Source organism: Thermobia domestica, chromosome 8 (assembly GCF_964235325.1).
Source record: "Thermobia domestica chromosome 8, izTheDome1.hap1.1, whole genome shotgun sequence".
NCBI classification, from domain to species: domain Eukaryota; kingdom Metazoa; phylum Arthropoda; class Insecta; order Zygentoma; family Lepismatidae; genus Thermobia; species Thermobia domestica.
In genome coordinates, this window is record NC_137461.1 from 60,926,008 (window position 1) to 60,940,371 (window position 14,364).

A 14,364-nucleotide genomic window follows, 5' to 3' on the forward strand; every position below is an offset into this window, starting at 1 on the left:
TTTTATTTATTTATTTATTTTTGTTTTAGGTATTTGTCTTGGGATTCTCGTATCTCCATTCTAAAGAAACGAACTTCTTAACTAATTATGTAATTAATTCTTAGAACGAAATAGGTTGTATTATGTAATTCGTGTATAAGTGCAGAACAGATAGTGATAATAATAATCTTAGTAGTACAAATATAGCTGTTACTGTTGGAATTAGCTACGTTCGTAACATTATTGCCAACTAGTTGCTGCATCGTCGCAATTTCGTGTGGTGGTGGCGAATTTCAGAACTAAGGCAAGCGAATGAAAAAGGCACAAGACCTAAACGGTACAAGTACTAAAAGGCAGAAGTCCTAAACGCCAGAAATCCTAAAAGTAATATCGCGGCACAAGTCCTAAAAATCATACCGCGGCACAAGTCCTAAACGGCAGAAGTCCTAAGCTGCAGAAGTCCTAAAATTTAGGTCTAGTGCCTATATTATTAGGACTTCTGCCGTTTAGGACTTCTGGATGTCACCCCCATTTATGTGTCCCAGCTACTTTTTAGGTATTTGATACTTGGCACATATGATATTCATGAGCTAAGTATGCACTTCAGCTACCTACAGTTTTAGGTACTTGTTACACCTAATTGATATTTGCAAGTATATACCACAAATATAGCATTTATATACCTGGCTTAGTTTCGCACTCTAACAGTCATTTGTTTTTATGTCGTTACTTGGGATATATATCTGTCATGTTCTGGGTACGTCCTTTAGGTACACTGTTTCAGATACTCTAACAACACAAAATGTGCTAGCCATGCTACATTTAGGTGTTCTAAATTCATCTCCCACATTTGATGCATTTGTAGCTTCTTTTTCTAAGCGATTGTGTACTAGAAGCAAGAAACGCATCAACTTTATTAGATGGCAATTGTCGCTGATCATTCGAAAGTGAATATGGAAGAAACATGAAATAAAGTAAATAGACACTCGTCAATTTGTTATAAAATTACATGGCGAGCAGATTTTATCTGATCCCAAACAGTTATAGTCGAATATATGCGGTTAATGGAGCACACTGATTAGCCGAATACAAAAGACCTCAATAATTTCTCTCTCTACAAGCGACATTGTCTTCATCGCCTCTGTGGCCAAGTCAGAAGAGCACGCGGCTAGTAATCCAAAGTAGCATTCTTAGCCAATAGTAGCATTCTTGGCGTAAATATGATAATGAATTAGCAACATTTTTAGAGAGAGTAAATGGCGTATGGAACTAATTGCATGGCAGAAAGTCTTCGGGGCTTCGCACCAGAAAGGTCTAGATTAGTTAAGGCATCGTGTCCGAGTCAAAGTTCTAATTCCCCCAACTCTAGCGCAGCTATAACAGGGCCAACAAGATATGGTCTCTGACGTGTCTTTCCACATGCGGGGGGGGGGGGGGGGAGGGAATGCAGCCCCTACTTTGGTACTAATGCCACCAACCCCGGTCACTGTCTTACACCATTAATTAAGTTGCCATTATAGATGCACCGAAAAAAGGCTTGACACGTGAGTAGTGGCAACGTCACTGGGATCTGTCAGAGACCTCTTGCTGGCTCCCCTTTAGCGCTTGTCAAGGTAAGAAAAGAGAATGAAAATGGGAACTATGCAACCAAACTAGTGCCTGGTGCTTGAATGAAAATCGGACTTCATAGATTCGAATTCTCATGGAAATTTTTCTTCTTGCTTTTTTTTTTTTTTTTTTTTTTTTGCCACAATTCTCCACCGTATTGGAGATAAATATTAGTACGATATATACGTTATTATACTTGTAAAACACTCATCACAGTTTCAAGGGAATTGATACGGATATTTTGTCTTACGAACATAAGAAATTAGTGCTGACTTTATGCGGTAATTATTACTACACTGTTTCAGTAGTCAAGGCGTAGCAAGACGAGGAATCAATAGGACTTCCACTACTTCCAAAGCAAAATTTGTGATTAATTGCATTTACGAGCAATCGTAAAGTATCATTTTGGCACATTTACAGTTGTTATCTGTCTGATTATTTCTAAATAATACCTTTTTTATACCTAAATATTACTAATAAATTAAAAAGTATTTTTAATTAAGTATGTTGTGTCAAGAGCCATGATGTTATAAAATTTAAATTAACATGTCTTCTCGATCAATATTTAGGGCTATGAGCTCAACTGGTGCTTGAATGAAAATCCCGGAGTCAGGGCCGTCGCGTCAGGGGGGCGCCGGGACGACAAGTCAACAAAATTCAAGGAATTCAGATTATGTTGGTAAATGTTTTTTTAAAAGGAAAATAATGTTAAATTCAAATATTTTAATAATGATCAGGCAACGGCTAAGTAAAATTACTGATAATGTACAACATCGTCTGGGATTATTCAAATAGAACTCTCTCCAGCCTTCTGTGAGAAGAGTTTTTTTTTTTTTATCTTGGATAACTGACAGAGATCTGCTAGCACTTACTTCTTATCCGTATGAGTTTGGTTGAGTGGCGTAGCACACTTTTGCGGGCCCCTCCGCAAAGTATAGAGAAGGGGCCCTAGTTGTAAAGCCGATAGAAGTAAGGTTGAAGTTCTACTTCTTTAAATCTTTATTCATCGCAAGACTTCGGGGCCCCCCGCACTGCGGAGGTTGCGGGGGCAGCTGCTACGCCACTGGTTTGGTTCAAACTGAAGATACTTCAGTAGAATTCAATAACATTTCTTTATTCCTATTCTATCCAAGAAATGCTTAAGTAATACCACCATAACTGCATTACTACAATTATCTGCTTAGTTTGATACCACTTGATAGTAACCAGTTAATAGGCCTATCACAAATGCAACTTTGCATGTAGTTTCCAATCAATAACAGAATAAACTACTTTTGCAGTTCTTCAATTCTGTACTAGAGAGAACTCAACGGTTCCTCCCTACTAAATTTGAAAAAAATAATTACAATGCAATTTTAAGGTTTATTTTTTTAACAAAAAGTTTCGAGAGGTACCTCGGGTACTTGGAGGTGGGGTATTCCCAGACCCCCTTTTCCGGTGTGCCTGAGTCGATATACTGGCTACGTCCTTATCAACCATTACAATGTCAACAATACATATCGCTGTCGTGCCCAACAAACATTAAAAAAAATATATATATTTTCCATTCATTTTAAAATGTTGACATAATGTCAACTTCTTTTATCTTACGTTCCATATTTAAATCTAGGAGTACAGAATAAACTCGGGTTGTTTCTCATAACACACTGGGGGGGGGGGACGCCTGGGAATTTTCGCCCCGGGCGCCTACAACCCACGCGACGGCCCTGCCCGGAGTTCTCATGATTGAAAGTTTTGCTAGCTCTCTTCTTATAATATACACAGTGCAAATAATAATAATAATAATAATAAACTGGAAATTACAAACTTATTTGTCCAATTACAGTTTCTATAAAATAAAAATAAAAATACATACGAATGGTGAAAATAAAGGTAATGTAGAAATGGATACAATTAAGACACGCACAAAAAAGGATCACAGAAATCATATATAAATCAAATCTTATATAACAAAAGGAAGGTAATACTCTCACCCAGTACCGTGCCGTGAAGGGGCGAGCGGGGCGACGCACAGTGGTCGGAAACTTGTAAAAAGCGGACAAAAATAGTTTATTCCGAAATAATAGAAGTTGACGGACGTCTCTCTATCGTTCTATACGTAATTGTCCTTTCTAAATCGATTGCAACTACTGCGAAAGTGATTCGAAAAACTCCTGTTGCAATACGTGCAGTTATATATACAGGGTCATCCAAAAGTGTGGTAAGCCCTCGCATAAATGTCAAATACTGCAAAATATAATCAAAGGAACAATGTAGGGGAGTAATAAAGTTGAGGAAAAATTGGGGAGGATACAGAACAATGAAAGCCGCCATCTTTAAATCCACCATCGTGAATCATACATGCAGTTTATAAATTGAAAACGTAACATGTTGATGCCTTATGTGAATTGGACATCCTTAGCCAGTACCAAATTATGACAGATATTAATATGCATCCAAGAAGCGGTTACAGGTTGAATTTGCTCTCCCTCTAATTGTATGTGCAGCTAATAAAAAGACGATTTAAAATAAACGTGTGTTTGACCTTAGGATACAAAATTAAAGTTCGCGGTTTTTCACCCGCACCGTCTTCGAAGAAACACTAATACTTATTGGAATGTAATTTAGTTCAAGATTACGTTGTTTCGGTCAGATTAAAAGATTCAGTATAGAATCTTCTTATATACTACTGCACTGACGTGTAATATACAGCAGCTCCACATGACTAATAGTTCATCACTGCAATATGTATGATGCTTTCACTACACCTTTGACACAGGAACGAAGGGCAACCCAAATTACGTACAAAACAATATGCCTTTTCCCTTCGTAGGGCTCAGATAGCGGACTCGATTGTGACCACAACATTACTCATCACGCATTTCGAGTCAAATGGGGCTGAGTCCTTCAGCTGCTACTTCCGATGCCTAACCTTTGTACTACTCATGGTCAACTCAATAAACCTTATTTTGCAGATAAGCAAGGATAAGCTTAGACTGCAGAGCTACTAACATAAGCATATATGTAACTTTTCGGTAACACTAACAAGGCTATCATATAAATGATATCAGAATGGATAGCAAATAAAACTCTTCACAAAACACAGTATTTGAGTCCAATGTACTATTCAACCGCTTTCATCGACCTCAGAATTAGTTTATTTTTTACTTATTTTTCGGCGCTTTTATTTGTTCATGTTTACATGCATTTTATGGACAGCGAAAATATGTCCTGAAATTCCGGGTTTAGAAGCAGAAGAGATACTTGTAATCAAATATCAATACCAATTTCATAGGCGGTGAAGTTGACAAAATCAATTTTTGACCTCTTTTTCCCAGTTTTCGACCACTGTGTAATGGCCCCGAAAGAAGAAAGGGCATTGAAGAAAGGGGGCGGAAAATTCGGGATAAAAAAGGAAAAAGAGGAAAAATACTTGGAATATATGCATGGGGCGCCGTCGTATACTCTCGCCCCGGGCGCTGGTTTTCCACGGCATGGCACTGCTCTCAGCTGCTTATAAAATAAGAATACAAATGCCTTTAAATAATACTGAAATTCTGTTCAAAAATGTCAATAATATTAGCAAGATCATTAGCCGTTGACAGAGATTTATATATGGGTACGTCATTGAGCCAGTGAATGATTTAAAATTTTGGGATTTCTTATATGATAGCTAATTACATGCAAAGTTACCATTGACAATAAATTCAAATTATCATGAAGAATTGAGTGCAACATTTTGAAATCAACAACAATCCTTCTTTCGGACAACTTCAACATACCCAATGATAATCTAACTTCACTAATAATAATAATAATAATAATAATAATAATAATAATAATAATAATAATAATAATAATAATAATAATAATAATAATAATAATAGTGATCTATATACATTTGACGAATAATATCAAAAAGTAATATTAATAATAAACAACTTTAGTCTCTCTGTAATGACCCTTGTAAAGTTCATCGTTGTTTGTTATTAGCGTAAAATGGTCCGTCTATTTTAATAATTATTATTATTACTGTTTCCGGTACAATCACATGTAATATAAAACGGAAGACTACACTGATAGCCTGTGATCTCAAGGTTGTACTTTTCACGTGTTCACAAACCAACATATTATTGATTGTGTCCACTAAACTAACGAAATGTGCGAGACTTGCTTGTTAAAGTTTGTTTAACGTCTGCGAAGACGTAACTTAACCGCTTCAAGAAAATAGTTTTTCTTCTTCTTCTTCTTCTTCTTCTTTCTCAAGTATAATCTTCGCCTTCTTATCAGAAATGTGCTTTTAAATCTGAGATATCTATCATCAGGCACGCACTGAGTGATCGAAACAGCTCAATACAGTGTATTTATTTTTTTAGTGTTTTTGTGGGGTTTCCATAAAGATCAGGAGTACATAATGACGTTTACAACCCAATTACAACATGAAGGTAAGGGTGCATATTTTAAGGAGCACTAAGTGCGAAGGTTTTTGTTTCTTATCGAAATAAATTGTTTAGTAGACTCAGACACATGATATAATATAGAAATAGGTCACAGCTTTCACACACACAAACACACACACACACACACACACACACACACACACACACACACACACACACACACACACACACTTGTTGGTTACAGTTTTGTGCATGTGTGTCTGTTTGCGTGTGTGAAATGCTGGGCTCGTTTATATAATGTCTGGAGTAAGTAGGAAAACTGGTAAACAGTGGATTACTTTAGAGTCAATGTGTTTCATGATACATCATACGCCATTTTAGATATCTCAGCAGACTTCCACAAGTGTTCCGTATTTCTTTGATCTATTTTCAGCTTACGAGAATGTATAGCAGTTAATGTTGTAATTATCTTCTCTAAGAAATTCTCCAGAATCCAGAGCTCTGATTTTCACAACATATACTTCAGATTTCAAAATTCCCCATGATATTGGGCTCCCAGACTTTCCAGTTTAGGCTAGACAACCTCAGATTTACATATTTTGCCTCAAGGAATAGTTCTTAACCAGGGATAAAAGTGGATCTGAAAAAGTAAGGGGGCGCATGACGTCATGCCGTCCCCCGTGCCTATCTTTGTCCGTTGTAACTTTTTAGGAAGTGGGGACGCCATAGTTATTTTGGAAATTGGGGAACGACATTCTTCCCCCTTCCTCCCCACTTTACCCCTGTTCTTATCTCCAAATGTTTCGGTTTCTCTCCGAAATATAAGTCAATGTAATTTTTGTGATATTTAAAAAGATCCCACTTTTATTAGTCACCAATAGAAATAATCTACTTTCTGTCCTATTATTTAATTAATTCTGATTTTTTAGCAAGAAGTACATACACAATCACATATACAGCTCATATAACTGAAAATATACAGTGTGAGCCAAAAGTTAAGTGACAGTAATGTAACAGAAAAGTCTGTTGGGCATAGATGATGAGTGAGGGTGGTGAACATAACAAACACACGTGACCACGACCGCTGTCTTGAAGTCCACCATTTTGAATATAATTTTATTTATTTATTTTTTTTAATTGGAAGGTAGGGATGTGGCATATGTTGTAACACTGTAAGCTGACTTTTGGCTCGCCCTGTACTGTAAATTTTCATGGGGTGAGCCGGTCTTTTAGTCTAGGAAATATAAAAACCATACCGATATATCAAAATGCATGGGATTGAGGTTAGGTGACTGTAGTGACCATCCTGCGGGCCAATTTCTTTCCAATCTGCACCATTCGTTCAATCTTTAGGCTAGCCGTACATTAACCAGATGACAGGACGGCCAAACAGAAGTTCAGTACTATGAGTAATGCAACAAACCCTCGTATCACTTAGATTTGGCTAAGTCAGGTAGAGTAATAAAATATTAGAACTGTTCAAAGGAGTTTATACTGTAAAATATACGTTGGCAAGTGTCAAAAACATTTAAAAGAAAATATTCAACAATTTAAAATATCTTCAAAACAAAATACACATTAAAAAAAATATTATTACATATTGCGGAGTGAGACTCCGCGTGTGTGACTTGATGTTACAATTAAGTACGCGTGCGATGGAGGGTTAAAGTGAGATTTGAATCTGATGTTAAAGTGAGATTTGAGATTTAGTAGACTCTCGCATCGAGAGTCTACCCAGGGACCTTCTACATCAAAGGCAGACGAGTAGGTCAATAGATCAGCAAAAACATTTAATAGAATCTTCTATAATGATTAAGCGTACCTCCACTTTCTCTCAATGTTTTTTTAAATTATGTATTTATTTTATTTTATCATGACTTTTCCTCTATTTTTTTTTCAGTTGAGAGCGCTGTGATTGGAGTATTTCCTTTGAGTCTGAGTATCTTAATCTTATCATCTACAAACTCTACTATCACTACTTTTCTCGGATAGCCATCCAAAAATTAAAACCTCGCCCATCTTCCCCTCCGCCCTCATTATCTGTTTAAAACATCCTACATCTTATCCGTCGTTTTTTCCCCTTCTCACCTAAGTTCTCAAATTCCTACCAAATGTAGATTACTGTATATATTTTTGTTTCAGTACTTCCTTGAGATTTTCTAATTTTTTTTGACCGTGTAGCATATTCTTTATGTTATTCTTACTTTCCTTTCTGCCCTAGCTATCTTTCTTACATTGCTGTGCTTAGTCAATAGTTACTCGCAAGACATTCTCCTCCAAGATATCCAAATAGGGGGATATTTGAACACAGATTAAGGAATTGATCCTTAACACAAATTAAGGATCTGATCCTTCATCTATGATTCTAATTCCAGGATCTTATACCTTGCGAAAGGCCATCATGCTTTTTCTCTTTTCTTTTTCAGCAAACTAGGATAAACAATAGGTTAGTAGTTTGGCGTTGTTTTCAACATCGCAAGTTTCTAAGCGTTAAGTTATCCTGATCACGTCAGGAATTGATGTTGAGTTGCCATATAATCAGCAATATTTTGTTTTTTGCCAACTTGGCTGCAGGACGAACTGCTTTGTCTGGTAACTTGGTATACCCTTCTGGTATAATATATAATCAATACAGCTCTAAATGTTAGTATAAGAGGAAAATTACACGATAGAAGTGTCCACTTCTGCGGTTTCGGTTTCAGAAACCGCCTTTGCGGTTTCGGTTTTAAAAACCGCATTTGCGTTTTCGGTTCGGTTTTCTCAAAAACCGAAAACCGCAAATGTCACAAAAATTCGACAACACTGGAAAGAAAAAGGAGATGTTTAGAAGCTTTTAAAGTCGTATTTGTAGTAATTGTGATGAACACACCTTCATGTATTTGATGCTAATTTTATTGCTGCTTTAAATATCATTCCGCTTCGGGTGCTTACATGCTTTAGAATTGCAGTCTTAGTGTGAAGTTTTTTTTTCAATTTTTGTCGTAATGGCTACGCAAATATCATAACTCAATGAACATGTTATAATCAAATACAACACCTTCAAAATGTAAGTTTATAAACACCCTTTCTTGAAATTGCGATGGCTTTATATGATGGTTTTTTTATAGTCTGCTCATATTTCATTGTTATTTTCTGACATTTCCACTTCGTATGACGTCATCAATATGGATGCAATTAGTAACAAAATCAAAATGATTTTTTAGTACTTGCATAGCCTATAAGAATATCTTTATTTACGAAATTTTATTTTTTACCTCTCTCTCTCTCTCTCTCTCTCTCTCTCTCTATATATATATATATATATATATCCCTTTCCCCCCTCAGCATTGTTGAGCAACGATAGAAGCAAAAAAAAAATTTATACACTCTAATATACCCTCAATTTACTATAATTTAATATTATATCAAATTATAGCAAGAAAAATATAGGGTAAGTTTGGGTGAATCTAGACAGTTCTGATGTTTCTTTCTTTTACTACTACCCCTCTTAACGAAAATATCCAATACTTCGTCATATTATTTAATGATATGTTGGTATGCATGTACAACTGAAATAGTTTTCCTGGAATGGCATGTTAAGAAATAAAAAATAATTTTCTGAAAGTTGATGAAATCTTTGATTTGCAAATTTGGAAGGGTGAATCCGGACAGTAGGTTGGCGATTCCGGACACTGAACTTGGAAGGAAGATATATACATGATAGGTATATTTTAGCTTACTATCTTGCTACAATAACATTCTAACACGATAAGTACAGAATATATATACACATATATGATAAATACATACAAATTACGAAAATATAGTAATTTCTATACTAATTTCTTTAGTGTTGAAATTGTAAGCTAAACGCGCAGTAGTGTAACTAATAGCGTTTAATCATTAAACATAGTAATCACATTTGTTTCCATTAGAACTACATTGTACTACTATTTTTTTTTTTTTGCAAGTAACAACTAGATTATTACCAAAATGTATAATATGTGTGCACTGAGACTAGCATTTATTATTATTATTATTATTATTATTATTATTATTATTATTATTATTATTATTATTATTATTATTATTATTGCGTTAATGACGTCTGCCAGTTTCGTGAAGCACTAGTCATAATTCAGACACATCATCCACAGATAAAATACAGTTCCTTATCACCTGCAACACATCTTTCATGAAACCAGGTCTTACACACAGTACAGCACACCCAGGAACCGTATTTGCTTGATGATGGTGCATAATAATAATTCTTCCCACAAAATCCACAGTTGTTTTCATCCATACCTTCCATTGTGTTTGAGGATACAATTTGAAACAAACTGCAATTCGTGACACTTCATCTTTTTGCAACGTCTGGCCTTTCGGATGTGGGTTTCGAAGAAGCAATAGCAGGAAAAGATATGAATTGTTTAACTGAGGACTCTGAAGGCGATTGAGACGTGTTTGAGGATAAGTCTGATGACAGAAGAGGAATTGTTTCCAGCTACTGGCGGATCATGTTCATTCGACAAAAGAAATTCGTGTTTCCGAACTTGTTGCGAATCAAATGGGAATATACCTGATGATGTGGCCATTCAGTAGTGTAGAATTTTTAAGCACCTTATGATTAACATTTTGTAATTTACTTGTGTTTGTAGTTCCTAAGATAATTTTATAGCTTTTTCTGGTAATTCCTCGGAGTCCATTTATGGCAAAAATTAATAGACGCTACATATAAGCAATAGACCTCACGTACTATTTCACACTCATAAACGTGAAAAGCGAGAGAAGAGAGAGTGTTCTGAATCCTCTTAGTTCAATTAATCACATTGTCCGGATTCAGCTTACGTAATAAACATGTCCGAATTCACCCTTCACTAAACGTCCGGATTCGCCCGTTTTGAGCACTGTACACTTGAGCACGCGTTGAGCAGGCACTCGCAAAGTAATAGAATTCTTCCAATATGCAACGAGTAAAGTAGGGTCTTCGCTTCGATATATGTCTTACTTAACCATTTGCTGACAACCACTTCTGTGTAAAACCTTAACATATTCCATTAAAAAGTTACATCAGGTCAAAAAAACGTGCATGAACTTTTCTATTTCTTCTTCTTTCCCCCACCGCCGAAATTACGTATAACACTCTTTGCACTTCCTACTCAACACTGAACTGATGGAAGGTGCGGTGCTTCGAATAGGCATCACAACAAGTCTCCACATTACACATGAGAGGGGACAGTATTATCGTAAGCTTAGGATGTCCGGATTCAGCGACTGTCCGGAATTACTCAAACTTACTTTAAGTCGTCAGAAAAGGGTTAAAATCTTTCGACGATTAAAACTGTATGGAAATACTTTCGACGCGTCTTAGAATTTTGTTTTACATGGTGATAATAGTTAGAAAATTTTTCCGAGGTGGTAGAGTGTGAACTTGCCAGATGCCTACCAGTGGTGCCGATTAAACATTTTGTGTTCTACAATTTCATATTGTGTGTGTTCAATGTGAGTTTCGTACAAAACTTCGTAAATAACAACCATCAAAGGATAACAATTTACGATAACAGGATGCATTTGCAAGGGAAAACCGTCTAGTAGGCCTTCCACGTCTGAAGCAGATGTCGAGAAAATTCGACCTTGTTTTCACCGCAACCCTCTAAAGTCTGCAGCGAGAATTGGTCGAAAAAACTTCAAATATCTCGAACAACTGTGTAGTGCGCATACGTTTATAGATGTATCCCTGTCGAGCACAGTTATTACAACATGTAGCACAACCCCTTTCTTGGCAAGAAGACTTGCGATGTTCAGAAAAAAATACCGCATGTCAAATAGTTGTAAAATAAGACATAATTGCACATTTTAGTTACATGTTTTATTTAGACAAGGCTGTGATGTAATATATCCTATAGGATTCATTGCCAAGAATAGATAGTCACAAAGTAACAAAAATATTCAGAAAAATTATGTATCCCTAAGGATACATTGCCAATTGGAGGGTTAATGAGGATAGAAGTTTGTGAGTCATTCGAAGAGTTGTGCAGTGTCGATGATATTTTGAACAAACTGTGTTTCAGTGATAAGACTACTTCGCATATGATGGCAAGAGTAATCAAACAGTATCTGGGGGACTAAGAACTTTCATAAAATCGTAAGTTATGCGTAATTCACCAAAACCAAGTATGGTTTGCGTCATTTCAGCTTTCAAAGTGTACCGCCTGTGCTTCTTCACCGAAGAAACTGAGTTTTAGAGAAACATTTCTACATGTGCTTATTACGTGGCTTATGAAACAGCTTGAACATGACAGTATAAACTCTATCAAAACTGGATGGATCTCCTCGCCACTTTTACGAATTATCTTAATGAGAGACTGCCGCACCACTGAGTTGGGCGGGCTACTCACCGTGATCACAGCTTTTACTTTGGTCACCAAGATTGCTGGACTTAAATTCCTTGGATTTTTCTCTGTGAGACATCTCAAAGATATTGTGTACAAACCAACCTTAACCAGAGATATCCATAAACTCCAAGTGCAAACTCTTGATGAAAACATGCGGAAACGGATCTGAGAGGAATTGAATTACCGAATTAATGTATGTACGGTTGATGTATATATATATATATATATATATATATATATATATATATATATATATATATATATATATATATATATATACACCCAAATGCAAATATCCTCTGGAATTAGAAGAATACTCAAATCGTTATACATGTCCAACTATCTTTCATTTCAATAAAAAGACCCGCTCCATCTCCTCGCCTCGCCTGGATAAATATATGCTGCGGTCCATTTAGATTCTTATTATAAAAGCGAAATACTTCAGTCCGTTAGTCATGCTCCTAATAGTTCGCAAGCGTGCTAATAGATGTCACCAGCATGCAGATAATTTGCAGACTAGTCGAAGGCTTGAAGGAAGGAGAGCAATTAATTTTCTTTACATTTAAAAGTAATGTCTCCATGCCGTAAACGTCGCCAACACCTAGTGGTCCACTTGTCGGTAAATGTGGATCGACGCTATAGCGACGCGTTGAAGCATTGCCGCTAGTTTGCCACTGGTGGCAGGGTTTCGTCGAGTCGAAAGAGATATCTAGAGTCGGAATGTTGAAGTTGCCACCGCGTAGCACCCAGGACTTCATTTCGGACCGCACTCCTTCGATTCGTCTCAGGAAATCGCGAAGGGACCAACACGGACTATCGCCAGTCATGTACAAGCGGTTATTAATGTATATTATTTTTTCCTGACAAACTGTTCCTAAAATGAGCTCCAGGAATCAAGAGTAACCCCTGTGCCCTGTCTCTACATCATGAAGTGAAAAATCTTGAGATGAGTGCGTATAACTTTACGACTTTAGATGGCAACTGTCGCAGATCATTGGATAGTGAATATGGGAGAACAATGAAATAAAGTAAATAGACGCGCGTCATTTTGTTGTAAAATTACAAGGCGAGCGGATTTTATCTGATCCCAAGCGGTTATCGTCGAATATACACGGTTAGCCAAATTAGAAAGACGTCAACGGTTTATCTCTCTACAAGCTTCGTTTCCTTCGTTGCCTCCGTGGCCAAATCGAAAGAGCACGCACCTAGTTATCCAAAACTTAGTGGTTCGCGCCTATCTCGTGGTAATTTGTTTTTTACTTTTTGTTAGTGTTTTTTAGACTCACCTCAATGTAACAAATTACGCATATAGGCGATTTAACATATTTTGGGGGAGTAATTTTGTTGTTCATTGGCGTTTCGTCGCGCCTCTGCCGCTGGTGATATAATTTTCAAAACGGAAGTGGGACCACCGCGGATCGTCGCTGCTGGGCCGCCAATTTTTGGCGAGATATCGCTAGTTGCCCATCTGTGATCCACCTACGCTTACGGCATGGGGGTGATGCCATAGTATACAGGGTGGTTGTAAACTTAGTACTTATTTGTAACAATGAGTATTTCAAAAAGTACACAACCTATTACAGTTTTATTTTCGTTGGTTACATTATTAAGGTGTACCATTTATTTATTAAATTACATTCTAACATATGCATCCACATTTTCCACATACTTCTGGAATCTTTTAGGAACAGAACCCACGGCTCTTCTTAGCATGTCAACTGGATCATTTGCAAACACTTCACAGATATTTTGTTCAAGACTGTTAATATCCCTTTGTTTTAACTTGTACACTTGTTCCTATGCCCAACCCCAAAGGAAGAAGTCGCATGAGGTAGATCGGGACTGCATGCAGGCCATTCTTTCGGTCCCCGGCGGTCAATTCATCTGCCAGGGAAATTGTCATCAAGCCATTCTCTCACTGGAATTACGTAGTGGGGCGGAGCTCCATCTTGCATGAACAGCAGTTCCCTTCCACTTTTCCCATTCTTGAACCACAGGCCATATATACGTTCGAAGCATCTCTA

At 36.8% G+C, this 14,364-nt stretch overlaps 1 protein-coding gene across 2 annotated transcripts in view; it reads left to right on the forward strand.

Moving 5' to 3' along the window:
* Window positions 1-14,364, forward strand: part of LOC145692940 (uncharacterized) — a 110,284-nt gene that overhangs the window by 24,876 nt on the left and 71,044 nt on the right. Inside the window, exon 1 of one of the 2 annotated variants that reach the window (XM_081768521.1) lies at window positions 5,991-6,011. The exons of the other annotated variant lie outside the window; for it this stretch is intronic. The gene's annotated coding sequence lies outside the window, so the exon portion shown is untranslated. Of the gene's footprint in view, window positions 1-5,990; window positions 6,012-14,364 lie in introns of those variants that run through there. 2 annotated transcript variants of the gene reach the window in all.